The sequence below is a fragment of the Schistocerca piceifrons genome, chromosome 3 (assembly GCF_021461385.2).
Source record: "Schistocerca piceifrons isolate TAMUIC-IGC-003096 chromosome 3, iqSchPice1.1, whole genome shotgun sequence".
NCBI lineage: Eukaryota > Metazoa > Arthropoda > Insecta > Orthoptera > Acrididae > Schistocerca > Schistocerca piceifrons.
In genome coordinates, this window is record NC_060140.1 from 455,464,865 (window position 1) to 455,492,246 (window position 27,382).

Below are 27,382 nucleotides of genomic sequence, written 5' to 3' on the forward strand. Positions count from 1 at the left end.
TGGCGTATTGTGACGAGCCAGTTGCTCGGCCACCATTGACCAGACGTTTTCAATTGGTGAGAGATCTGGAGTATGTGCAGGCCAGGGCAGCAGTCGAACATTTTCTGTATCCAGAAAGGCATGCAATATGCGGTAGTGCATTATCCTGCTGAAATGTAGGGTTTCGCAGCAATCTAATGAAGGGTAGAGTCACGGGTCGTAACACATCTGACATGTGACGTCCGTTGTTCCAAGTGCCGTCACTGCGAACAAGAGGTGACCGAGACGGGTAACTAATGGCAACCCATACCATCACGCCCGGTGATACGCCAGTATGGTGATGACGAGTACACGCTTCCAATGTGCGTTCACCGTGATTTCGCCAAACACGGATTAGACCATCATGATGCTGTAAACAGAACCTGAATTCATCCTAAAAAAATGACGTTTTGCCATTAGTGCACCCAGGTTCGTCGTTGAGTATACCATCGCAGGCGCTCTTGTCTGTGATGCAGTGTCAAGTGTAACCGCAGTCATGGTCTCCGAGCTGATAGTCCATGCTGCTGCAAACGTAGTCGAACTGTTCGTGCAGATGGTTGTTGTCTTGAAAACGTACCCGTATGTTGACTCAGGGATCGAGACGTGGCTGCACGATCCGTTACAGCCATGTGGATAAGATGCCTGTCATCTCGACTGCTAGTGACACGAGGCCGTTGGGATCCAGCACGGCGTTCCGTATTACCCTCCTGAACCCACCGATTCCATTTCTTGCTAATAGTCATTGGATCTCGACCAACGCGAGCAGCAATGTTGCCATACTATAAACCGCAATCGCAATAGGCTACAATCCGACCTTTATCAAAGTCGGAAACGTGACGGTACGCATTTCTCCTCCTTACATGAGGCATCTCAACAACGTTTCACCAGGCAACACCGGTCAACTGCTGTTTGTGTATGAGAAATCGGTTGGAAACTTTCCTCATGTTAGCACGTTGTAGGTGTCGCCACCGACGCCAACCTTGTGGGAATGCTCTAAAAAGCTAATCATTTGCATATCACAGCATCTTCTTCCTGTCGGTTAAATTTCGTGTCTGTAGCACGTCGTCCTCGTGGTGTAGCAGTATTAATGCCCAGTAGCTATACGAATATTCTTCGTAAAAAATTGTCAGATATGTGAGGGACGAAATGAAAGATTCATCGACAAGGTTAAAGCCACAATATACAGAGTAGTTTACCATACATTACCGTCCACTCAATGCAGCTAGGGCACAGCTAAAATGGCAAGTGGTGGCCGGTAGTGGTCTGAAAACTGACAACTGGCACTGACTGGTGTCCCTATTGTATCCATTTACTTCTTTCGTAAACTATTTATATATTTTAACTACATCATGATTCCTGATACGTATTGTCGAAAGAGTCCTAAACACTTTTTTTAAAATTATCGTAAAACAGTTCTTAAAAATGAAATTTTAGTCTTATTACATTCACTTTCACGAGTGCACCTATGTGTAAGCTGCTTTACAGTTTGATCCAATTTATTTTTTAACATGGTTTCAGTGCAAGAGAATTAAGGGGTTCACTGATCGGTAGCTTTACAAGAAACGACACACAATAATAAAATGCTTTACTGATTGGGAGGAGTCACAGACGTACACAGACTGAAAGTGAAGGTAGAAGAGGTTTTAAAAAGTATTTTGACTAGAGCATACTTTGATGTGTGATAAATTTTTCCAAGGAAAATTACAAACACTATTACATCAAGTCAACAGTAGGAACAGCAGTTAAGTTGAAAAGTCCTATCTCCCAGACCCAAACAGCTATCAGAATTAGGTTGAAGATACACCTACCTTTGCCAACAGTATAGTCAGTCTTAGTGCCATTTGTTTTTAAAGGTCGAAAAATTTAGCTACTAGAAATAGGCTTGCACTATGATATGTCTAACAATTGTCGGACGCAGGATGTAAAAGAAATTATAGCTGAGACCAAAATCGAAAAAAGTATGATCATAGCAACGACAGTAAAAAAGAATTGTGATGAACTTAACAGCGCAACCCGACCACATAACGAAATAAGTGTCATAACCTTATTAATAAAAAATTACATGACAACCAAGCTGTTATAATCAAAATTTATAAAAATAATACAATCGTTGGACAGAAGAAAGGAAGAGACTTCATGGGGAGAAAATGAGGGAATAATGGAAAAATAGGAAACAACAACAAAGGAAGAAGAGGAACTGAAGTTGTTAATGTGATCTTAGTTGGTCAATAAGCTTGTAAAAAAAAATACAATCTTTGTAATAGATATGAGGATCACACTTAGAAAACTGAAAATTATGTTCTGAAGAAACAAAAAATTATTGCCATTCCTAAAGACCCAAAGGTAAGTCGCACAATTATTTATTATTAATTTAATAGATATGAGGATCACACATAGAAAACTGAAAATTATGTTCTGAAAAAAATATTATTGCCATTCCTAAAGACCCAACGGGTAAGTCACACAATTACTTTGCATTCAAAAACAATATTTAGTGTCAGGAAGTAGGTTTAGCTATGTGGAACTGCCCAGCTCGCTCAATGACTGACATTTCTGTGATCAATTTACAAAATAAATTCTTTAATACTAATAAAAACTGTAACGATGAAACAGTATATTAACGAAGATACGTAGACGATGTGGTTTCCCTCATCAGTGGTGACGAAAAGGGTGTGTTTAATTACCAAACAGCCATATAAGAACAATGTATGAATCCTTAGAAACGGAAAGAGATGTGAGATCAACCTAGAACTTACTACTGCAAAAGTAAATGGGAAACATTAATGTAAGCTTCTTCCGTAAACCAACGTATACAGACTCGGTCATTAAAGCAGACTGACATCATCCTCGACCATACAAAATCGCATATCTCAACTCTACGATGTTAAAACAGATCGCCGAAGATAACGGTTACAGCGACCAACTTCCTGCTGCAAAATGAAATGAAGAAGAAACTGAGGTCCAGTAACAATAGTAAGGTTCTCAAAGCCAAGACTAAACACGTGCCTATGGTGTAGTATGGTGTAGAGATGGAATGTTTCAGACAAAATCGAAAGCCTGTTCCGTAAATGTAATTTGTCAATAGCCTTCCAAACTAATAATACGTTAAGTTTTACATTACGACATAGAATCGGAGATAATAATGATAAATACAAGAAATCTGGTGTGTGCAAACTTGAATGTGCCCCTACGTAAAGTGTTTAACATAGGGCCAACCGGTCGACCGTTCTTCGTTAGATACAGAGAACACACCGCCAAGGATAATGAGATCATCTACAAGGACCAGGGCGTACCATTACTCGCATTAATCATAATATGAAAATGTCGCACAATACCCCTGAAGTTAAAAAATTAGATATTATAGACTACTTACACATATACAATCACAAGAAACGATATAAAGTTTGATAAAGTTGACCTGGGGGGAGGGGACCATACAGCGAGGTTACCGGTCCATCGGATTACGGAAGGATGAGGAAGGAAGCCAGCCGTGTCTATTTAAAGGAATCGTCCCGGCTTTTGCCTGAAGCGATTTAGGGAAATTACGGAAAACCTAAATCAGGACGGCCGGACGCGGGTTTGAACCGTCGTCCTCCCGAATGCGGCTTCAGTGTGCTAACCACAGCGCCACCTCGCTCGGTACGATATAAAGAAAATGTACTTAATGACCACGTAGCTTTCCCTGACAATAACTTTTTTCAAAATATCTCACGATGTCCTATGAATTACTTTCCATAGCGAAACCTCCTTCCTCGTGAGAGAAATCATTTTTAGCTTTTAACATATAGCTAACTGCAGTAATCTTGTGAACTAATATTTCTTCGAGAACACAACGTAGACCACGCCCTGCAACGTCGCGCAGTGCATTTCATAGTTTATTATCGTTTTTGTCATTTATATACTAACGGTATGCAGGATCAATATGCCCTATGCTAAAGTAGAATAGCACACGTACATTCAGCATGTATTTCCAAATACAACTAGTTAGAAGCCTCAGCTATGTACGAGGCCTGTTCAGAAAGTAAGCTCCGATTGATTGCCAAATTGAAACCACAGTGAACATCAGAAATGTTTTACTTGTAACAATTAGCTACACCTTTCAGCTACTTCTCTACGTAGTCGCCGTTCTGACTTAGACTTTTGTCATAGCGTTGTACCAACTTTTCAATAGCCTCATCATAGAAGGCAGCCGCCAGTGCTTTCCGCCAATTCTCCACGCTGGCCTACACCTCGTTCTCTGTGTCAAAATGTTGTCTTCAAAGACAGCGGTTCATGTGACCAGAGATGAAACTCAGAGGGAGACAATTACGGACTGTATTGTGGGTAATCTCACATTTCCATTTGAAAACGATGCAGGAGCATCTTCATTGCCCCTGCAGAATGCGGCTGAGAATTGTCTTGAAGAAGAAACAGCACGACAGTTATGTAATGTTAGCTGCATAGCTTCAGGCGAAATTTCTCACCAGGCCCTCGTACTTGGCGGCAGACACATCTGTGCAAAGCTTTATCGGATTTTCATAGTCGTTTCCATTTCGCGACCGATCGGAGCTTACTTTCTGAACGCCCCTCGTATATGGTCGTATTTCCGACGCACTGTATTCTTTCTAATACGGTGGAACGCAGTATGGCGAGCATAATTCTTTCCAGAGCCTTACTCGTAATGTCAAACACTCGTTAAGCAAAACAAATTATGCAATATAAATTAATGTAAAATATGGTAATGCGTTCCATGCAGAAAAAGTACTAACAGTTTTATCTTATTCATGCCACTTGTTAAAAAGAAAATTATGTATATACACTATTAAGTACTTTATTATTCACGATGCATACTAATTCCTTTATACTAGGAAGCTATTTATAGTCATTTGTTTCTACCGTCGCTTCAACACCTGGCGAAAATGTGACTGAATTGTCGTTAAATAAATTTGTAGCGCGCGTAGCCACTGCCTTATTGGGGTGGTGATTTTCAATGTGCGATGCAACTCATTTGCATGCTTTCAGTATTTCTCTTACTGAGCCACAAGATTGCTGCTTTGCTGTTACCGCCTCCTCCTCCTCCTCCTCCCCCTCCTCCTCCTCCTCTGAAGAGCTCCTCTCCACGACTTCCTGCTGAGAAACACACTGCAACCACATAAGCTCTTCGGTGGTCATTTCTTGGCTGTGATCTTCCACAGTCTCATAGATATCATTGTTATTCACTTCTAGTCCCACACTCTAGTCCAAAGACACAATTCGCTGACTGGAGGCTCCACAGGTACTGAATCAAATGCCTCAGAGTCACACTCGACAACGCACTCCGGACAAAGCATCTTCCAAGCAGTAGTGAGAGTTCTCTTGGTAACGCCTTGCCATGCCTGTTCGACCATCTTATCACAGGCAACGATGTTGAAGTGATATTTCAAAAACTCTCTGGGTGTGAGATTGGTAGCTTTAGTCAACTCAAAGCAATGATCGAAGAGTGTTTTTGTGTAGTGGTTCTAAAAGTTAGAAATAGTCTGCTGGTCCATAGGCTGGAGTGACAGAGTGGTGTTGGCAGGCAGAAATTGGATCTTGATGAACTGAATTTCTTTAAGGAGGTGGTCTTGTAGGACTGGAGAATTGACTGGAGCGTAGTCCGTAACAAGAAGACACGAAGTTACAGATTCATTTCAAGCAAATATTTTTTCACAGAACCACCAAATACCTTATTGATCCAATCACAAAGAAGATCCCAAGTAACCCAAGTCTTGGTCCTCCAAACCACATTTAAGCTGCTTTTCTGGACTTCTTGAAGGCTCGTGGAGTTTCTGAATGGTAAACGAGCAGCTGTTTAATTTTCAAAACACCGCTTGCATTGGCACAAAATGCAGTGTGAGACGGTCTTTCACTAGCTTGTGAGCGGGCAGTGCCTTCTCCTCTACTGTTATAAAGGTACGCTCCGGTATCTTTTTCCAGAAAAGACCAGTTCCGTCACAATGAAAAACATGTTGCGGCGTATAACCCTCAGAATCTACGAGCGTCTTGAAGTTGCTGGAGAATTTCTCTGCTGCCTTTGTGTCGGAGCTGGCTGCTTGGCCATGCTTCACAATGCTGTGGATGCCGGTTCCTCTGTTAAACTTCTCGAACTACCCACGGCTTCCGTTAAACCCTTCTTCAGCCGCTGATGATCTTGGCGTCTTCTTTACGAGGTCGGCGAAAATTATTCTCGCCTTCTCACAAATGATGTTCTCGTTAATAATGTCGCCATACTACTGCATTTCATTTATCCATATTAGAAGCAACATTTTGAAATCGTCCACAATACGATACTGTTGACACTCCCTTTGAAATATCTGTCCCCTTAATCTTATCCTCGTTCTTGAAGATAGTGCAAATAGTTGTAGACCGATTGTATGTGCGTCCTAAATCAGCAACGTTCACATCACGTTCGAGTATATAAATTATTGTACGTTTCATTTCTAAGATCATTTTCTTCCTCTTATGACGTTTTCTTACGCCTTTATCTTCGGGGACATTTCTGCGAAGGTTTTTAAATTTTGTACACAAAAAAACACAAGGTGATGACAGGTTTAGAAAAATGTGTTACCACAAGCTGCACTAAGACAGTAGGAGAAAGAGCCTAAGCCCAGTCTTCAGTACGTAGTAAATATATCGTTCACATGCCGCTGCTGTGTTCACATCATTGAACGATTCGCCCGCCGCGCGCAAACGGCTGGTGATGTCACTCTAAATCGTCGTCACTCGCTATGCGAAAAATCGGTCGTCAAGTCTGTCATTTTTTTCAATTTGTTTTGTTCGTTATGCGAATTGCGGTGATGGGAGGTGCTCATTAAGCGAGGTTCCACTGTATGTCATATTTCTATAATAAGCAGTTCAATATTGTGGCATGAACCACAATTGGTTAGCAAATTTATGGATGAGACAGATTTTGCGTAATCCTATTGCAACCTTTGACTTTTGTCCACACTTATCTCATTCCACAGGTTAGTTCATTGGATGCTTATTTCAGCGATCTCATACGATTAACTAGTTTGCATACCTACCTCAGTTGGATTTCTTGTTTACAGTAGTTTGGCACCACCCACTCTTACTACTGGTACACTTCGAGTCACGCTGTTGTTACTCCACTCTATTCATATTTTACAGTAAATACCTACTACTGTATACGGTAGCTAGCTCATGTCTGAAATAAGTTATGTTTCATTACAGTAAATACCTACTACTGTATACAGTAGCTAGCTCATGTCTGAAATAAGTTATGTGTAACTGCCAGCTGCGTATGCCTATTACACGTAGTTGGAATCAGAGGACCACCCACGTTGTTATCAGTGACCAAGCACGTATTTTATGGCCTTTTACAAGCGTCTAGCATAGTATATTAATATAAGAGATATGGTTTGCATTTGTTCACTAGATAACATGATACTACATTTTGTGGTGGGAGCTGTCTAACCCAAAATGATAGCTTCTTTCCAGCTGATCTGAGAGGGACTGTAACGTCCCCTTAGAAAAATTACTCAGCTGGTAAGCCCCTTACATTATTTGATTTTCAAACAGCTGAGCAGAACTGAACGTACTCAGACATTCCGCATTTCGCTCTTTACCTATTCTGATCGACACTAAAATGACACACAATATTCTTAGCGCAACGCAATCTGACTTTCAAAAATCCCTACCAAAAATGGCCTTGACTAACATTAAACTATACCTTTCACAAATCACTTACCTCACAAAAATCTTCGTTACTCAAGCTATTGCAATACAGCGAGCGCCATTGCTGCCAGCTAAATAAAAGATTCAAACTACTGAAGGCACTAACTACTGATAGGCATAGTTAGCAAATGAAAGATTTTGATAAAGTACAACCAATGTATTTACCATAATAGTGTTCGAAAGTCATAATATATGTATATATGTATCAGTTCATGACATCCAGTCTTACAAATTTACTGTCCCTGTCCAGATCATCCACTCTCAAAACTCCACCATCTCACTCCCCACATCCACCACTGCTGGCGGCTCACCTCCAACTGCGCAACGCTATGCGCTGTTAACAGCCAACTGCCCAACACTGCAATAGCGAATATTACAACAATGCCAACCAACCACAGACTGCACATAGCACAGCCAGTGATTTTCATACAGAGCGGTATTTGGCGTTACCAATATAAAAACCTAAACAGCCTACCTACAGTACCTGTGCAGTTCAGTGACATGTTCCCACGGCTAGTGTTTTCAGGTCATTTGTTGACCGATGAAGATAACGTGTCCTAATATGGTGCGGTGGTACCCTTACGTATGTACACTGCACACCCAGGAAGTGGCTACACGGGTAGCGGACTGATTGATATTTTTAGGTAACAGGATCACGGGAAACTAGCAAAGAGCGCTACTCTATACGGACGAATGACAAACACAGTAAAGTAGACGAAGAAACAACCAGTATTTTATTTGTAAAATGTCGTAGCTTTGTTGGAAAAGAATTAGAGCTCCAAGCGCTAGTAGAAGGCATTGATGCTGAAATCATTATAGGTACAGAAAGCTGGCTAAAGCCTGAAATAAGTTCAGCTGAAATTATTACAAAGGACTTAACCGTGTTCGGAAAGGATGTATTAGATACAGTTCGTGGTGGTGTCTTTGTTCTCGTCAGAAGTAGTTTATCCTGTAGTGAAATTGAAGTGGATGGTTCCTGTGAGTTAGTGTGGGAAAAGATTGTACTTGACAACCAGAATAAATTAATAATTGGTTCATTTTATACCTACCCTGCCTCCCCCACTCCCCCCCCTCCCCAAATGGCTCTGAGCGCTATGGGACTTAACTTCTGAGGTCATCTGTCCCCTAGAACTTAGAAGTAATTAAACCTAACTAACCTAAGGACATCACACACATCCATGCTCGAGGTAGGATTCGAACCTGCAACCGTAGCGGTTGCGTGGTTCCAGACTGTAGCGCCTAGAACAGCTCGCCCACTCCGGCCTGCCACTTTCTCTTCAGTGTGTTAAAATATTCTATTGGTGCCCACCTACATACGGAGTAATGAGCATCATAATAAAGTAAAACAGAGCTTGTACAGAAAAATTTAAGTTTCGTTTTTCCCGCGTATTGTTCTAGATTGGAACGGTAGCGAAATAGCTTGAAGCTGGTTTGATGAACGCTGTGGCCAGGCACTTGACTTCAATTGCAGAGTAATCATATAGGTGTAGAGGTAAACCTTAGGCGACACAACCATTCACACTCAACATTTTTCGGACGTTGCGTTATCTTCTGTACCTACAAATGATGTTGGAAATTCGAGCAATGAAGATAAATACCTAATCATCCTAAGGACTGAAGAAAGTGATATAATCCTTAAGTTCCAGATACTGGCTGCTTTACAATTACCTTTTTACGCCATTCATATGACGCACATGAGGGATGAACGGTCTAAATCCCAGGCCCATTTATATTAAATGTTTCACACTTCACATACATTCCGCATTCATCACTTCATTTGCCCAGGCAACACATGAGATTAAATTAATATTAACAATCAGGTAAAGTAGCAGTAGCAGCTTAGAACTGAAACTATTACGTTAATTATAGTTGTTTTCACAAGAAAAACTTTTATACCGATACCGTAAAATCAAAAATATCGTTAAAGTTGTTACGGCCAGAAGTCAACGCCGGCACGACAGAAAAGAGAAGGCTGTGAGATGCTGTCAACCAACCACATGCTGACCGATCTCTCTCCAGGACACAACGCGACAGTAGCAGCCCCTAGGTGAAGACGACAGAAGCGCCTCGCCCGACTGGTGGCTGCTTCAACGTTAGCCACTTCATTAGCCGACGCTTCATAGCCTTCATTAGCAATGCCAATGTAGCACGGTAGGAGATCAGCAGTCACTGAGTTCAGTTGACAGACTTTCGCTAGTAGCCGGTCCCTTGGACCAGAAGGGTTCCTTGTGTTTGTCTATTCAGTAGAAGACTGATCATTTTATATGTCGCCCTTTGGTTGCGAAACATCTGCGTAATCGCACTTGTGGATGACCATGTATAAAGGACTACAAGAATTCTCTGATCAATGATAAAAATTTGTATTTGGTTTATTGAAATAAAATTCATCAATACTAGTTGTTTGATTTTTTTGTCTAGCGAACCGAGCATGCAGGATTCCTAGACACAACAACATAGCAACGAGATGTACGAATAACGTGGCGCCGACGCTATAGGAACAATAACGTAACGACAACCTGTTAACGCTTCGAACCCAGAGCCACACATTGTACCTGTTTTGTTTTGTCGTGGGCTTTTCTGTCTTGCTGGCACCTTAATTCTACCTTGTCTTTTCTTTACAGGGGTGTGTTTACATATTTTAACAGTGTCTCTTATAGTGTTTTTTCTAATCAGTGTTTTGAGGTGGCTGTTGCAGAAATTTTCTTTGCTTGTCTGCTCGTTTTTATTGCTTGCGTTGTCTGTTTATTGCATTTGTCCGTTCCAAAATGATCAACCCACCTGTCCCACTCAGATGCCTCAGCTGCAAGCGATACATGCAACACAGAAAACACAGATGTTCCAGTTTCAGACGCAGCAGACTGCAAGCCTCCTAAACACGGTACAGCAGTTACTAGCGAATCAAGCAACAAACGCAGCACGACATGTAACAACTGCAGCTCTTAGTGCCATACCGACTTTTCGCCAGTTTAACGAAAAATAAGAGGAATCACTCGGGTGGTTGCAACAGTATGAAGCCCACATCATTGCTCAGAAGGTTTCAGATACTGTTAAAGTACATTACTTTTTGTCAGCGATAGGAAGTGCAGCCTTTCGCCCCAATCGGAAACTGTTCCTTATGCGACTCCGAGTGGACTTTCGTATGATCAGGATGAAGGTTTTCTAGCTATTATGACCAACAAGTGAATGCGGTGGCAGTTAGGTACCAATTCTTTCATTGTAAGAAAACATCAGAACAAACTTATCGCGAGTGGGTAACAGATTTGCAGTGTATGACGAGGAAATACAAATTCAGATGTGCTTGTGGTGCTTTATATTCAGATGTTATGGTGCGTGATGCGGTCGTGCACAATTTAACTTATGTCAAACTTAGAGAACAGATTTTGAAACCGACAGACATATCAATTCATCACTTCGTGCAAATTCTAGATCAGCATGATTCAAATGCCGTAGCGGCCGGTAAATTTGAGCAGCCACCAATCTGTCGGGTTGAGTCGTCCACTGCTCACTGAAATGTTACTTTCTGAATAATTAATAGAATATGCCCCAATCCTTACATTAAGGCTAAAATACATTAAGAATAAATTTTCCCAGTATAAATAAAATGTTCAAATGTGCATTCCTAAGGGAACAAACTGCTTAGGTTATCGGTAGCTAGACTTACACACTACTTAAACTGACTTATGCCAAGAACACCACACACACTCATGCCCGAGGGAGGACTCGAACCTCCGGCGGGAGTGACCGCGCACTCCGTGACATGACGCCTAAAGCCTCGCGGCCACTCCGCGCGGCCAGTGTAAATAAATCGTAAAGTAAGGACAAAAGGTCACGACTTAATCTAAGGAATGTATTTTTTGCTGTTCCGATAAAGAATGTTCCAGAGAAATGTTTGTATATCGAAACTGTAAAGCAACTTGAAGGAAGTCGCCATAATTTGTTATTGGAGTACATAAAAGCAGGAGCTGTAAGCTCTCTCCCTCTCTCTCTCTCTCTCTCTCTCGATTGTTTTCGATGGCTATGTCACAAAATGAAACTGTCGCTCTCGCATCTGTAATCTGTTGACTAAATAATTACGCTAATTTAATTAAGAACCTACTTTTCTCTTCCATTAAGGCCAATCTCAATTTATTATGCAGCATTTTAGAAATTTTCCAGGCTGCAGCGAAGGAGAGTTGCCCTAACTTTTATTTCAGCGTCCCTGAGATGTCTTTTACCGATTTTTGTATCAGTATCCGTGCAAGATAATTATGCAAACTGCATAATTTTGAGATCGGTCACTGGCCTCTAAAAAATGCTGTTGGTCAACGTTCTCATCTGTCTGATGGGAATCTGATGTTGTATGGCGGAATATCATTTCATTAAAAATTTTCTGTCCACCATTTACCATTTCAGAAGCCTTGTCACCAGCAAGTGATAAATACAATAACACATTTGTTTTAATAGCAGAAATATTACATTACGACCAGCCCAGTAGGAAGCAGCAGCACGCACGCATCAAGCTGCGTAAACAGTTCTCACAACAGGTGGCCACATCAGTGAATGGAACTAAGTCATGCCCTCGGTGCTATTCACAGCACAAACGCCAAGATTGTCCATCCACACAACACAGTGTTACGCTTGTGGCAAAAAAGGTCACGTACAATCCGTATGTTTGCAACGGAATAAACATAAGAATTCCGCCCACTCACAAAAATCTAGTCACAATGCCTATGCAATGAATGCAATGTATTCAAAGCCTCCTGCAGGCATTAGCAAAACTAGCAAGCAAACAGTTTCTTCAGTGCTACACCAGCTCAACAAACTTTTTGTTCCTTTGCATCATAGTGGCAAATAGCAAACGTCTTAAATTTCAGCTGCACAAGGGTGTCTCTCTCTATTTGATGTGACATTCACTGTGCTACGATCACACCATTGTGTGAACATATTTGGCCTTGATTCGTCTGAATTGTTTGCCTTTCAAATTCATGACAAGGTATTGCCAGTGATTGCAACCAGTGCAAGACAGTGTAGCTAGCTTGCTGAAAAAATTCCCTGAATTCTTTTCTGAAGGTTTAGGCAAAGCTAACAATGTTTTTCTCATGTTACTATGAAAGAAAACGCTCAGCCGAAATTTTGCCAGTCCAGAACTGATCCCATTGCATTACGGGGCAATGTGGCTGCTGAACTTAAAGTATTACAAGATAGCGGAGCTATTGCGCCCACACAAGCTAGTCAGTGGACTGGTTTTGCTACCCAAAGATTCAGGTCGTCCCTCCGTTGACTTCAAGTCTACAGTCAACCCACAAACTGTGATTGATGCTTATCCATTGCCACACCCAGAGGATCTCATGGACAGATTAGACGCTGGTCGTTACTTTTCAAAAATTTATTTGCGCGACTCACATCTTGAAATACCACTAGATGAAGAATCTCAAAAAGTGTATGTTGTGAATACTCATTTGGGATTGTTTAAATATTTGCCTTTGCCTTTTTGCAGTGCTGCCGTACAGGTCGTACACCTCAAGAACACACTGCAAATTTGCGTGCTTTGTTTCTTGTTTTACCAGATGCAGGAATAAAGTGTAGAGTAGGCAAGTGTGATTTTTTCAAGCCTGAGTTGCAGTATTTTGGTTATGTCATAAACAGTCAAGGTGTACATCCTCTTCAGCCACATTTTTTAGCCATACGTGATCTGCCAGTTCCTTGCAATGTCACAGAATTGTAGTCAGTCTTAGGGAAAATGAACTATTATATTCGGTTCATACTGAATGCTGCACAAATTGTAGTTCTGTTGCATCGCTTGCGTCGCAAGAACGTCCCCTTTGTTAGGACAGATGAGTGCCAGAATGCTTTTCAACAAATTAAAGATGCATTGCTCAGTGATCGATGCTTGGTACACTTTGATGCTGACAAATCAGCTGTGTTGCAATTGGTGCTTCCTCTTACGGACTTGGTACAGTGCTTTCGCACAGATTTGGTGATAAATACATGCCTACTGCTTTCGCATCAAAAGTGTTGTCCGAAGTTCAGTGTAACTATTCACAAGTAGAATAAGAGGCAATGGATGTTGTGTATTCCACCACTGTTTGTATGGCAGAAAATTCTACTTAGTAACGGATCACAAACCACTGTAGTCCTTGTCTCATCTGAGGAAGACGGTTCCTGTACGGACTGACCAAAAATTGCAAAAATGGCCTATGTTGGTGTCTCAGTTCCAGTATGAGATTGTGTATCGCCCTACAGGTCAACATGGCAATGCGGAAGCATTTCCACGTCTTCCGATTGGTCCTAACAAAGACTTTGACGTTTCTGCTGCATCGTGTTGTCATATCAGTGCTCACAACTCTGAATTGCTTCAATCCTTCCCTCTGAACTATAGGAAAATTGCACAGGCCACGGAAGCTGATTCAGATTTGAACATTTGATTAAAATACATTCGCACATCTTGACCACGCTCATTGCATAGCCCAAAGAACCCTGTAGTGCACCGATACTTTGCACGTCAGCAATCGATATACAGCAAGGTGTGATTCGTGTTCAAAATGACAGTGGACAGTCATGTGTGTTGACCCCTTAAGTTTTGCCAAAAGGACACTGGAGAATTTTTTGTACGAAACAGTTAGCGCATCGACACTACGTGGCAGGGTATGGACACCCAACTAGAACAAATGACGTCACAGTGTCCCGCATGTGCGGAATATGTCCGCTCCACCACAAAAAATCTCTGCTTGGCCTAAGTCGCAATCACCATGGCAACGTGTGCACGTTGACTTGCGGGTCCTTCTTAGAACACTCTCTGGTTGATTGTGGTTGACTAGTATTGCAAGTCTCCTTTTGCTGTGCCAGTGAACTCGACAACATCACGTAGCACAGTTTAGGCGTGGTCCTCAATTTTTTGCCTCGAAAACTTTCCTGAAGTCGTTGTGTCAGACTACGGCCCTCAGTTTACATCAGATGAGTTTGAAACAGTCTGTAAATGCAATGGAATACAGCATGTAACTAGCACAGCGTTCAATCCACAGTGAAACAGCGAATCGGGACGTTTTGTCACAACATTCAAGTATCAGATGACCAAACGTCGCACCGCACACAACAGGGATCAAGCATTAAAAGTTTCTCGCCTGCTATCGGTCGCATCCACGAGATGGACCGTCGCCGGCGGAACTGCTTCACGGCCGCCGCCATCGGAGACTGCTCCATCTGCTCCACCATTCTCAGCATTCGGCGCCGAAGGAAGACCACAGGTATCACTTCGCGCCGCATGATATTGTGTTTTTTGTGGTTTTTAGCGGCGGCAGACGGTGGGCGCGAGGCGAGATCCTTCGTCGACTTGGCACATGCATATGTGTCATTTCAGGCCCCGACGGATTGCAGCGCCGACATCACAATGAAACTAACCATTGTCATGTGCACAGTGATTCTTCTGTATCTCTTCCCCCAGATTCACGTGGATCCCAAGGATAGCCCGGCCGCGGCAGCCGCCAGAGGGTGTCGTTACGACACCGCGTGACGACCCTATGGAGACGGAGCATTCGCCTCCACTGCCTCCTCTCGTCCTACCGTAACGGCCAACTCCTCCTACATTTTGGTATGGATCACAGAGGTTGGTTGGATTGATTTCGGGGGAAGAGACCAAACTGCGAGGTCATCAGTCTCATCAAATTAGGGAAGGATGGAGAAGTAAGACGGCCGTGCCCTTTCAAAGGAACCACCCCGGCATTTGCCTGAAGCGATTTAGGGAAATCACGGAAAACCTAAATCAGGATGGCCGGACGCGGGACTGAACCGTCGTCCTCCCGAATGCGAATCCATGGACCTCAGGGGGTTGATGCATATCCTTCTGAGCGTTTTCTGGGTGACGCTTCCACCAGAGCGAAGTAGGGGTGGTGGGGTATGACCAGATGTCTGTCTCCTGCAGCCAAAGATTCCTGTCCATCAGAGCGTCCCCTCTCCCCTCCTCCCCGTTATCGTGCTCCATATATGACGACGATCCGTCGCTTTCGGGGGGGGGGGGGAGGGGGGGGAATGTTATGGCGTAAAGCTAGCGCCGGCACGCCAATCGGGAATGACAGGGAAGAGAAGGCTCTGATAAGAGATCAGCCAATCGCATGCTGACCGACCTCCCTCCAGGACGACAACGTGACAGCAGTGGTCCCTAGGTAAGACGACATAAGCGCCGCGCCCGACAGGTGGCAGCACCACTTCGATAGCAACTTCAACATTAGCACTTCATTAGCCGACATATCATACGAGAGGCGTTTGAAAAGCGCGTACAAAGTCCAAGTGATGGCACCACCGGCGTATATGGAGATCATGTTTAGTTAGTAGCTTCTTTGGAAGGAACGCACACCAAGTTTCAGCCATATTGATCCATTTCTTTGTGTTTGGCATTCGTGTGAATCAAGGAAGTTGAATGATTGTCAAAAAATGGACGAAAAAGAATTTCGTGTGGTGATTAAACATTACTTTATGAAAGGCAAAAGGCCTCAGATTACTAAAGAAAAGCTTGATAAACATTACGGTGGCTCTGCACCTTCGATTAGAACAGTTTATAAATGATTCCAAAATTTTCAGAGAGGTCATATGGGCACAAGTCATTCTGAACGTTCTGGACGCCCTGTGAAGGTTACGACTCCAGAAATCATTGATAAATCCATGATATGGTGATGGATGACAGAAGAGTTAAGGTGCGTGAGGTTGCTAGTGCTGTGGGCATCTCGAATGGACCGGTACATAATATTTTGCATAAACATTTGGACATGAGAAAGCTGTCCGCAAGATGGGTTCCGCGATTGTTCACGCTTGACCAAAAACGGAATCGTGTGAAGTGCTGCAAGGATGGATTGCAGCTGTTCAGAAGAACCCGCAGGACTTTAAGCGTCGTTTCTTCACTGTAGATGAAACATGGATACATTACTATACTCCTGAGACCAAACAACAATCCAAACAATGGGTTACCAGGGGAGAATCTGCACCAAAATAGGCGAAGACCATTCCTTCGGCCGGAAAGTTTATGACGACTGTCTTTTGAGATTAGCAAGGGATAATCCTCATCAACTATCTGGAAAAGGGTAAAACTATCACAGGTGAATATTATTCATCGTTATTGGACCGTTTGAAAATCGAGTTGCAAGAAAAACGCCGGCGATTGGACCACAAAAAGTCCTTTTCCATCACTACAATGCACCAGCACAAACCTCAGCAGTTGGGTCGCAAAATTAATGGAAATAGGATTCCAACTCGTTTCATATCCCCCCCTGTTCTCCACACTTGGCTCCTTCCGATTACTGTTTGTTCCCCAATTTGAAGAAATGACTGGCGGAACGAGGAGGTGATTGCAGCAACTAATAGCTATTTTCAGACTAGGACAATTCCTATTATTCGGAAGGGATCAACGAGTTAGAACGTAGTTGGATGAAGTGTATATGCCTAAAAGGAGACTATGTCGAAAAATAAATAATGTTTACCCCAAACACATAAGTAATTTTTAGTTTTGCACGGACTTTTCAAACGCCCCTCATAGCCTTCATTAACAATGTCTACGTCGCTCAAAGATCAGCTGTCACTGCAGTTCAGTTGACAGACTTTTTTCACAAGCGGAGATATTGTTGCGAATAAAACAGTGACCCATATATAGAATAAATTTCTTTTAAATTACGTCTACGACCACAAACGTTTTGTTCCCAGATTACCGGTTTCGGTCTATAATGACCATCTCCAGATCTGTGTTTTATAGAAACAATGTCCTAATGTACTGCAGCTGTAGTGGAATTGTCAAATGAAATTATGTGATAAGCATGGTTAATCATTTTGTTAGTGCGTTCAGTCACAATTTTGTTGCTTATCTTCCTAAACTGGTGTCGTTTTCGACCCACAGCCCTACTCGCACAGACAGAAAAGTAACTGTAAACACATGATGATAGCAGCATGTTGCCGAAATGCGTCGTGCTATGAAAATATTACTAACAAGTGACTGTTGCAGTACATATTATTTCATAAAAATGTTACAACATGGCCGCAATCTTCACCAAAAACAGAATCGTCTGAAGTGCTGCGAGGATGGTTTGCAGCTGTTCAGGAAGAATTCGCAGGACTTAATAAAGCGGCGTTTCTTCACTGTAGATGAAACGTGGGTACATTACTATACTCCTGAAACCAAACAACAATCTAAGCAATCGGTTACCACGGGATAATCTGCACCATCAAAGTTTATCCATATAACATGCTGCCTGTGAGTGGACATGTGGCCGCTTCTTCAGCAAGGTCCGAGCAGGCACAATGGGGGAGGGGTTTATTAGTTACTGGGAGCTCCAACGTTAGGCGGGTGATGGAGCCCTTTAGGGAAATAGCGGAAAGGTCGGGGAAGAAGGCCAGTGTTCACTCTGTCTGCTTGCCGGGGGGTCTCATCCGAGATGTGGAGGAGGCCCTGCCGGCGACGATAGAGAGCACTGGGTACAGCCGACTGCAAATTGTTGCTCATGTCGGCACCAATGACTCCTGCCGTCTGGGTTCAGAGGTCATCCTCAGTTCGTACAGGTGGTTGGCGGAATTGGTGAAAGCGGAAAGCCTCGCTCGCGGGGTGGAATCAGAGCTAACTATTTTTAGTATCGTTCCCAGAACCGATCGCGGTCCTCTGGTTTGTAGTCGAGTGAAAGGCTTAAACCAGAGGCTCAGACGATTCTGCGGGGATCTGGGGTGCAAATTTCTCGACCTCCGCTATGGGGTGGAGAAATGTAGGGTCCCCCTGAATAGGTCAGGCGTGCACTACACGCCGGAAGCGGCTACAAGGGTAGCGGAGTACGTGTGGAGTGCACATGTGGGTTTTTTAGGTTAGAGAATTCCCTCCCTAGGCCCGACAAGAAGCCTCCTGAGATGCGGCAAGGTAGGAGTAGGCAAAATGCAACAGGGAATAACAATACTAATGTGCTAATAGTAAACTGCAGGAGCGTCTATAGAAAGGTCCCAGAACTGCTCTCATTAATAACCGGTCACAACGCCCATATAGTACTAGGGACAGAAAGTTGGCTGAAACCAGACGTAAACAGGAATGAAATCCTAAACTCAGATTGGAATGTATACCGCAGAGACAGGCTGGTGAAGGGGGAGGCGTGTTTATAGCGATAAGAAGTGCAATAGTATCGAAGGAAATTGACGGAGATCCGAAATTTGAAATGATTTGGGTGAAGGTCACGGTTAAAGCAGGCTCAGACATGGTAATTGGATGTCTCTATAGGCCCCCTGGCTCAGCAGCTGTTGTGGCTGAGCACCTGAAGGATAATTTGGATAATACTTCGAGTAGATTTCCCCACCATGTTATAGTTCTCGGTGGAGATTTTAATTTGCAGGATATAGACTGGGAGACTCAAACGTTCATAACGGGTGGCAGGGACAAAGAATCCAGTGAAATTTTTTAAAGTGCTTTACCTGAAAACTACCTTGAGCAGTTAAACAGAGAACCGACTCGTGGCAAAGTTGTTAGACTTTCTGGTGACAAACAGACCCGAACTATTTGAAACAGACAACGCACAACAGGGAATCAGCGATCATAAAGCGGTTACTGCATCGATGATTTCAGCCGTAAATAGAAATATTAAAAAAGGTAGGAAGATTTTTCTGTTTAGCAAAAGTGACAAAAAGCAGATTACAGAGTATCTGACGGCTCAACACAAAAGTTTTGTCTCAAGTACAAATAGTGTTGAGGATCAGTGGACAAAGTTCAAAACCATCGTACAATTTGCGTTAGATGGGTATGTGCCAAGCAAGATCGTAAGAGATGGAAAAGACTCACCGTGGTACAACAACCGAGTTAGAAAACTGCTGCGGAAGCAAAGAGAACTTCACAGCAAACATAAACATAGCCAAAGCCTTGCAGACAAACAAAAATTACGCGAAGCGAAATGAAGTATGAGGAGTGCTATGCGAGGGGCGTACAATGGATTCGAAAGTAAGGTTCTATGTACTGACTTGGCAGAAAATCCTAAGAAATTTTGCTCTTATGTCAAAGCGGTAGGTGGATCAAAACAAAATGTCCAGACACTCTGTGACCAAAATGGTACTGAAACAGAGGATGACAGACTAAAGGCCGAAATACTAAATGTCTTTTTCCAAAGCTGTTTCACGGAGGAAGAATGCACTGTAGTTCCTTCTCTACATTGTCGCACAGATAATAAAATGGGAGATATCGAAATAGACGACAGAGGGATAGATAAACAATTAAAATCGCTCAAAAGAGGAAAGGCCGCTGGACCTGATGGGATACCAGCTCGATTTTACACAGAGTACGCGAAGGAACTTGCCCCCCTTCTTGCAGCAGTGTACCGTAGGTCTCTAGAAGAGCGTAGCGTTCCAAAGGATTGGAAAAGGGCACTGGTCATCCCCGTTTTCAAGAAGGGACATCGAACAGATGTGCAGAACTATAGACCTATATCTCTAACGTCTATCAGTTGTAGAATTTTGGAACACGTATTATGTTCGAGTATAATGACTTTTCTGGAGACTAGAAATCTACTCTGTAGGAATCAGCATGGATTTCGAAAAATACGATCCTGTGAAATCCAGCTCGCGGTATTAGTCCACGAGACTCAGAGGGCCATAGACACGGGTTCCCAGATAGATGCCGTGTTTCTTGACTTCGTTGGATGCAGTTCCCCACAGTCGTTTAATGAACAAAGTAAGAGCATATGGACTATCAGACCAATTGTGTGATTGGATTGAAGAGTTCCTAGGTAACAGAACGCAGCTTGTCATTCTCAATGGAGAGAAGTCTTCCGAAGTAAGAGTGATTTCAGGTGTGCCGCAGGGGAGTGTCATAGGACCGTTGCTATTTACAATATACATAAATGACCTTGTGGATGACATCGGAAGTTCACTGAGGCTTTTTGCAGATGATGCTGTGGTGTATCTAGAGGTTTTAACAATGGAAAATTGTACTGAAATGCAGGAGGATCTGCAGCGAATTGACGCATGGTGTCGGGAATGGCAATTGAATCTCAATGTAGACAAGTGTAATGTGCTGCGAATACGTAGGAAGATAGATCCCTTATCATTTAGCTACAAAATAGCAGGTCAGCAACTGGAAGCAGTTAATTCCATGAATTATCTGGGAGTACGCATTAGGAGTGATTTAAAATGGAATGATCATATAAAGTTGATCAACGGTAAAGCAGATGCCAGACTGAGATTCATTGGAAGATTCCTAAGGAAATGCAATCCGAAAACAAAAAAAGTAGGTTTCAGTGCGATTGTTCGCCCACTGCTTGAGTGCTGCTCAGCGGTGTGGGATCCGTACCAGATAGGATTGATAGAAGAGATAGAGAAGATCCAACGGAGAGCAGCGCGCTTCGTTACAGGACCATTTAGTACTCGCGAAAGCGTTACGAAGATGATAGATAAACTCCAGTGGAAGACTCTGCAGGAGAGACGCTCAGTAGCTCGGTACGGGTTTTTGTTAAAGTTTCGAGAACATACCTTCACCGAAGAGTCAAGCAGTATATTGCTCCCTCCTACGTATATCTCGCGAAGAGACCATGAGGATAAAATCAAAGAGATTAGAGCCCACACAGAAGCATACCGACAATCTTTCTTTCCACGAACAATACGAGACTGGAATAGTAGGGAGAACCGATAGAGGTACCGTCAGGCGGCTTGCGGAGTATGGATGTAGATGTAGATGTAGAATTAAAGCAAAAGAGACAAGTGCGAATGTCAAAACTAGTTTTGAAGTTTAGTGACGACATCACTCGTCTAAGGCGAGGAATCTGTAATGTGACGTATCACTTTGAAGGAGTGAAGCTTTGCACAAACGCTTTTCTAAGAGTCGAATAATGATTGCCGCTATAAAAAGTTTATTTTCCTATTGTATCAGATTACCTACCGTTTGGATGTATATTTATTTATGCGCATATCTCATTTGATGGATGGACGCAGCATGTGCAACCCTGGACGACGATAAACAACGTTCCACGCTCGCGCTACCTGCTGGTCGGTAGGTTTAATCCGTGTTGTCGGGTCCTGCCTTGGAGATGTGCGAACCACACAGTAAGAGGGGAGGTGACAATAACTATGACATCAAGGACACCGCAGAAACTTATTATAGAAATATACTCAATTGAAATCTTTTAAATAAGACAAACCGATTTGGACTGCTACTTCATATCAATATATTGTGATGTTATGCACGAAAAAGTACTTTGTAATTTCATAATCATTTTAAACAAGAGTACCATGTTGGTGAAAAGTACAGTATATATTTCAGCAGACGGATGTTGGATATGAACTCTTCATTTACAGTAGTAGCTGGAGCACTTCGAAACAAGAAGTATGATTTGCTGAAATAAGAAGCTGATCTAGATTAAATAACAAGAAATCTTAGCAACAGATCAGACTTTATTTTGTAACATTGTATCACAGTAAGAAACAGTGAAACATCGCTGTAGCTTAGTCGAAAATCTGAAGGAGAAGATTACAGATATGGAAGATTGATCTTTGCTGGCGAACAACTGAGGGATGAGAGGAGTCTTTCGGTTTACAACATTCAAAAGGAACCATTTTACACTTCGTGCTTCATCTCCTAGGAGGTGTTACCAAATCTACACTCTGAACTTTGATCCAGAAGTAGAAATGTGATGAGATGATTTGTTGCAAATGCTGCGACAGTATATAGCAGCAACTAACTGCTGCATGAAGAAATGTGAATGTACCAATAAGATTCGCCCCAAGAAGAAGATAAAAAACTAATCTCTCTACATTGTGTAATTGCTAGTCTTTGAACGGACCTATTGTAAAATTTACAGCGAATCTATCTAAACCGATGAAATGCCTGTTTCAACCAAAAAATAAAAAAAAGAAAATGAGTTGGTGAAGCTCTTGCCTGCGACAGACAATGATCTTTTGTTCATGTCCCAGCCTGGCACACAGTTTTAAGCCACCTGGAAGTTTAATATCAGGAAGTTTTTATCAAAAGGCTCAAATGGGTCTGAGTACTATGGGACTTAACATCTGAGATCATCAGTCTCCTAGAACTTAGAACTACTTAAACGTAACTAACCTAAGAACATGACAAACATCCATGCCCTGGGCAGGATTCGAACCTGCGACCGTAGCGGGAGCGCGGTACCATCCGGAAGCGACGTTTTTATGATAGAAGGCCCGTCTTTAGGCAGTTATTACTTTTTACAAGGTGGTTCACTGCCCCAACCATTGGCTTTTATGCAAACTGCAGTGTCTCCAAATATCACGAGCCAGATTTTCATTTCTCCGCTTGCTACATGCAAACTATTAGCCCTACAGAAAAAATGAACAGGACCTTCTTGTAGAAAATTTAATGTAGTTCAATTTTGTACTGTGTTACGTTTGCGCTAGAGACTTCAGTTTTCGATTTATTTAAGAAAAACGTACAAAAGTGATCTTAAAAACCGCTTTTCTTGAGTAAGTAGAAACTCGTGGCCTTCCGTGAAAACGTATGCCTCTACAAAACACACCCAAACTCTTCTCTGGTCATCGGGGCTCAGTCTGTAAAAGAACTCATCACTGAAGACAATGGTCAATGGTCAATGAGATTCCAGGCCCAATACGTGTCTGCCGATGCTCCAGACACCGGCGGGATACCAACCTGACTGTTGCGCGCCATACGGTCTGACGACCAGGAGCGATGGTCTGGGATGCCATTCACAGCAAGACTCCTTTGGTTATCATCTGTCGGACCCTTGCCGCGCAGGGTTACGTCGACGATATTCTACGCCCCGTTTTGTTGTCCTTCATGGCAACCCATCCGGCGTTTAAATTTCAGACAGATAATGCCTGCAAGCACGTGGCGAGAGTTTCTACTCCTTTAATTCGTGCTTGCCAAATCATGCCTTGGCCAGGACGGCCACTGTATCTTTCCACAATTGAGAACGTTTGGAGCGTTATTGGAAGTGCCCTCGGAATTTTGACGATGTAAAGCTGAAACTGCACAAAATGTGGCACGATATATCTTAGGAGAACATCCAACGTCTCTCTTAATTAGTGGAAAGCCGAATAACTCGTTGCATGATGAGAAGAATTGGACGAATTCGTTACTGGCTTGCTTAATTTGGGAAGCTCTTTGTCTTCAATAGATCAACCAATTTTTTCTGTAATCATTTGCTTCATGTACCGACTTCCGTCCCATTCACATAATTCCTTCGCGGTGTGCGGTTTTTCTATTTTATTTACTTATTTACTTCAGGGTGGAGAATGGCGTCCAAACCGCACAAGTGCGAGCTGTACAGGCCACTTGCGAGTCGAGGCTGCGCTGATTGTTCGTGGTATTCAGGACTTTCATGGGTTCAGTGCCTGGGTGTCCTAAAAGAGGCAGTCTAGTGATATCCTAACCAGCCTTTAAAATTGAATCTGAATGACATCAGAGAGGGGCGATAATTCTGATACCTAGTATGCGGTCACATACTCGACAGGTACTGCAAATTTGCAATGAAATGATGTTACAATAAAATGTAGAAAGTATATAAAGATATAGTTGACAGTGAAAGCGCTAAAGTTTAGAACTATCGACACAGGGATTTATTGTTCTGCGCATCAAGAAGCACTTTGTGCAAAATTTGCAGGCATGGAGCACGTGAGGAATTTATTGGCGTGAATAGTATAATTTCTGAAGCGGCATTCGTTATCCCACAGCCCATTGCAACCGTTTTAGATGGGACTGAACTAAAAGTATGAAGACCTTATATATTACTGAAAATTACTTTGGTTAAGTCAAGGGACATGCCTGGAATGATTTTTCGATTTAAAACCCGCCATTGCTGAATTTGTGGAGATAGAAGGAGAACAGGCACGTAAATTAGAGCATCAGGATTCGATTGCATCACTTGCATCTTATGTGGACGTGACTGCACACTGCCACAATAAGATACTTCACGGTGAGAAACCACTTATTTCTGGCTTGACGTGGATGCATTTAAAAAGAAATTCGTATTTTAGAAGGGACAAATACTGTCAAACTCAGCCTCATTATCTAAGTTCTCTCTCGTTAATGATAACGCGAGGTTTCAAGAATTCGTTAAGTACTTCAGAGATTACAGCGTAGTTTTCTGAACGTTTTGAGGACACAGTCAATCTCAAATCTGTTTTCGATGGCGTTCGACATTTCAGTTAAAGTGCCTGGGTGCCTATGCGGATGTAACTGATTGATGTGCAGTGTAATTCACATCTTAAAACTGCCCAGGACGTCTGCACTTTTCTCCTCAGATAAAGTTTCCACTTATCCGTAAAGTGGTTGCTAAACTGCCACTATAATTCGATCAACTCATATGGATGAAAGATATTTTCGAGTATGAAACTAAATAAGCTGCAATTATGTGGCACCCTCAGTACGGAAGTCTGTAGAAGTGCCTGCATTTGTGCAGGTGTTAACATTTTATACAAGATAAAAATTATGTCTTCATATGTTTAAAACCCGAGTGCAATTGGCATTTGACGACTGCTGTCGTCCGCTGTTGCTATCACTCCATGGTAGAAGACTGCTACACATCTTCTTCAGCACCGGAATCCAGATGTCATCCAATTCCACGCCCTCCTCCTTCCTATTGAAATTCCATGGGTACTTTACGATCTCTATGGCCGCATGCATGGCCTTTCATGTTATCCGCTTGAGCCTGCCAGTACTTGAGTCCTACAAAATGAATGTGGTGGTCCCCTGGCTGCAAAACATATTCCACAACAGCTGATCTGTCCACTTCCCCCCCCCCCCCTCCCTTCAGCAATTGCCCTTGCGCACCTCTATTCGCTTTGTGACCGCTCTTTTCATCCACGTACAGCTCCCCATAAATACATAGAATCCCACAAAATCCTACATTTCTCAGCTGTTCGCGAGCATCCTTCGCCATTTTCAGATGATATTGTATCTTCCAGATGGACTTTTAGATTACCACGATGTTCCATTTTTTGAAGGTTTTGCGTGAGCAGGTCACAAACGTCCTTAGCGAAAGGCGGAAAAATTTCGATTTCACAGGTCGTTATGCAGCGTTATGATTTCTACACGGTGGTGGTGACGCTTTCTTACCTCAGCGGACGAATGAACATTCTTGAGCAATGTACTGTGAGATATTATAATTCAGCGACAAGCAGTTCTGGTTCGCAGATGTTCCTTGCTTCATCCGTTAACGTTTTTACGATCCCTATATTTGTTGTGGGTGGTGGTCCCAGTTCCAGTGTAAGTAACGGTCTGTGTTCGTGGGTTTTCCGTAAACAATGTGGCCTGAGCTACAATCTCCTTTCTTAAAGACTTGCACATGAAGAAAGACGGAAGATTAAATTTTCATGATGTGCTAGCCTTTTTTTTTTTTTTTTTTTTTTGCAAAAGAAAATGGTGCGCTGGGCCACTGGTCCCCGACCAAGAAACCCTTGAAGATGTCCACGGACCAGATGAAACTCTGGAGGTGGCTCCATCACGAGCCACAGAGTCATCATGTCTAGTAGCGTCTCGCAGACTGTCAGCCTTCGGATGTAGCGGCTTGATGTAGATACGCTGGTTAGCTCACAAGGGACCACCAGCTGATGTGGAGTAGGGCATCAGTCAAAGGCAAGGTATGGCTACGATCTGAGCTGTGAATATTTGTATTGGCTCTACCAGATTTTCTTGTGACAGGGCCCGCCTCCGGCCATATAGAGGACCAAGACTGTGCAGTAGGGGGAAATTTAGCTCGCCACTGTGGTGGATTGGAATCTTGCACCACGCTGTTTCAGCTGCAATACTCTTCTTTACTTAAGTAGATTCAGCCAACTGAATCCCAGACTGCTGCAAAATACGTGCATCGCTTAAAAGGCGCGGGGTCCAGCAAAAGAGTCTCTGGTTTAAAAGTTAAATATCTTGACAACTAAGATCGACAGACGAGTGCAACGAACGAAATGTTTATTGTGAAATCTGTAATAATTTTATACAGAAGTCTGCTAACAGCTTGTACAGTATTACCATGCACAATTAAACTCATCCTCCGCTAGCAGTCTTTGCAATAACGTCACGATCTTTTCGAAATGTCCACCATTACCGGTACTTGGGTGGATCAAATGAACAATGAAATTTGCCACCACATCCTTCAGTGTTTCAGCAAAAATGGATTCAAATACCACACATATCGTCGATTCAAGGTCGTCCGATGTAATGGGATGTTGATGTTTCCGGTAGACAGTGTCTTTGAACGTGCCCCGCAAAAAGTAGCCACAGCGAGTCGGATCGGGTGAATACGGACGCCAATCCATACCTGCTCCAGTAAATCTGTAACAGTCCAAATCAGTGACATTATTCCGGAAGCACCCATCAAGAAAGCGAAACACCTATTCGGTGCGATGTGTTGTGCCCCATCTTGCATGAGACACTTGGTGTCCGGTCGAGCCTCCAACACTGGTGACAAATTGTTGCCGAAATTGTAACGTAAGGTTCACTAGTTGTCGTTGATCGCAGGAAAGAGGGTCAGTAATGCATGTGCTGGCGTCGCATGCCAAACAGCATTTTTGGGAAAATATAGTGGTCTCGTTTTATAAAATTGAGAATTTTCGGAACAGCCAGATTTGTTTACCCACGTCTCCATTCACGGGAATGTGTGGCTCATCTGTGAACGAGATGCAACCAACATCAAATCTTTCAGTATCACTTACTGAAAGAACGTGGTTCACAAAGTCAGCCCCCTGTCGCACATCTCGTACAGGTATGGCCTGGTGG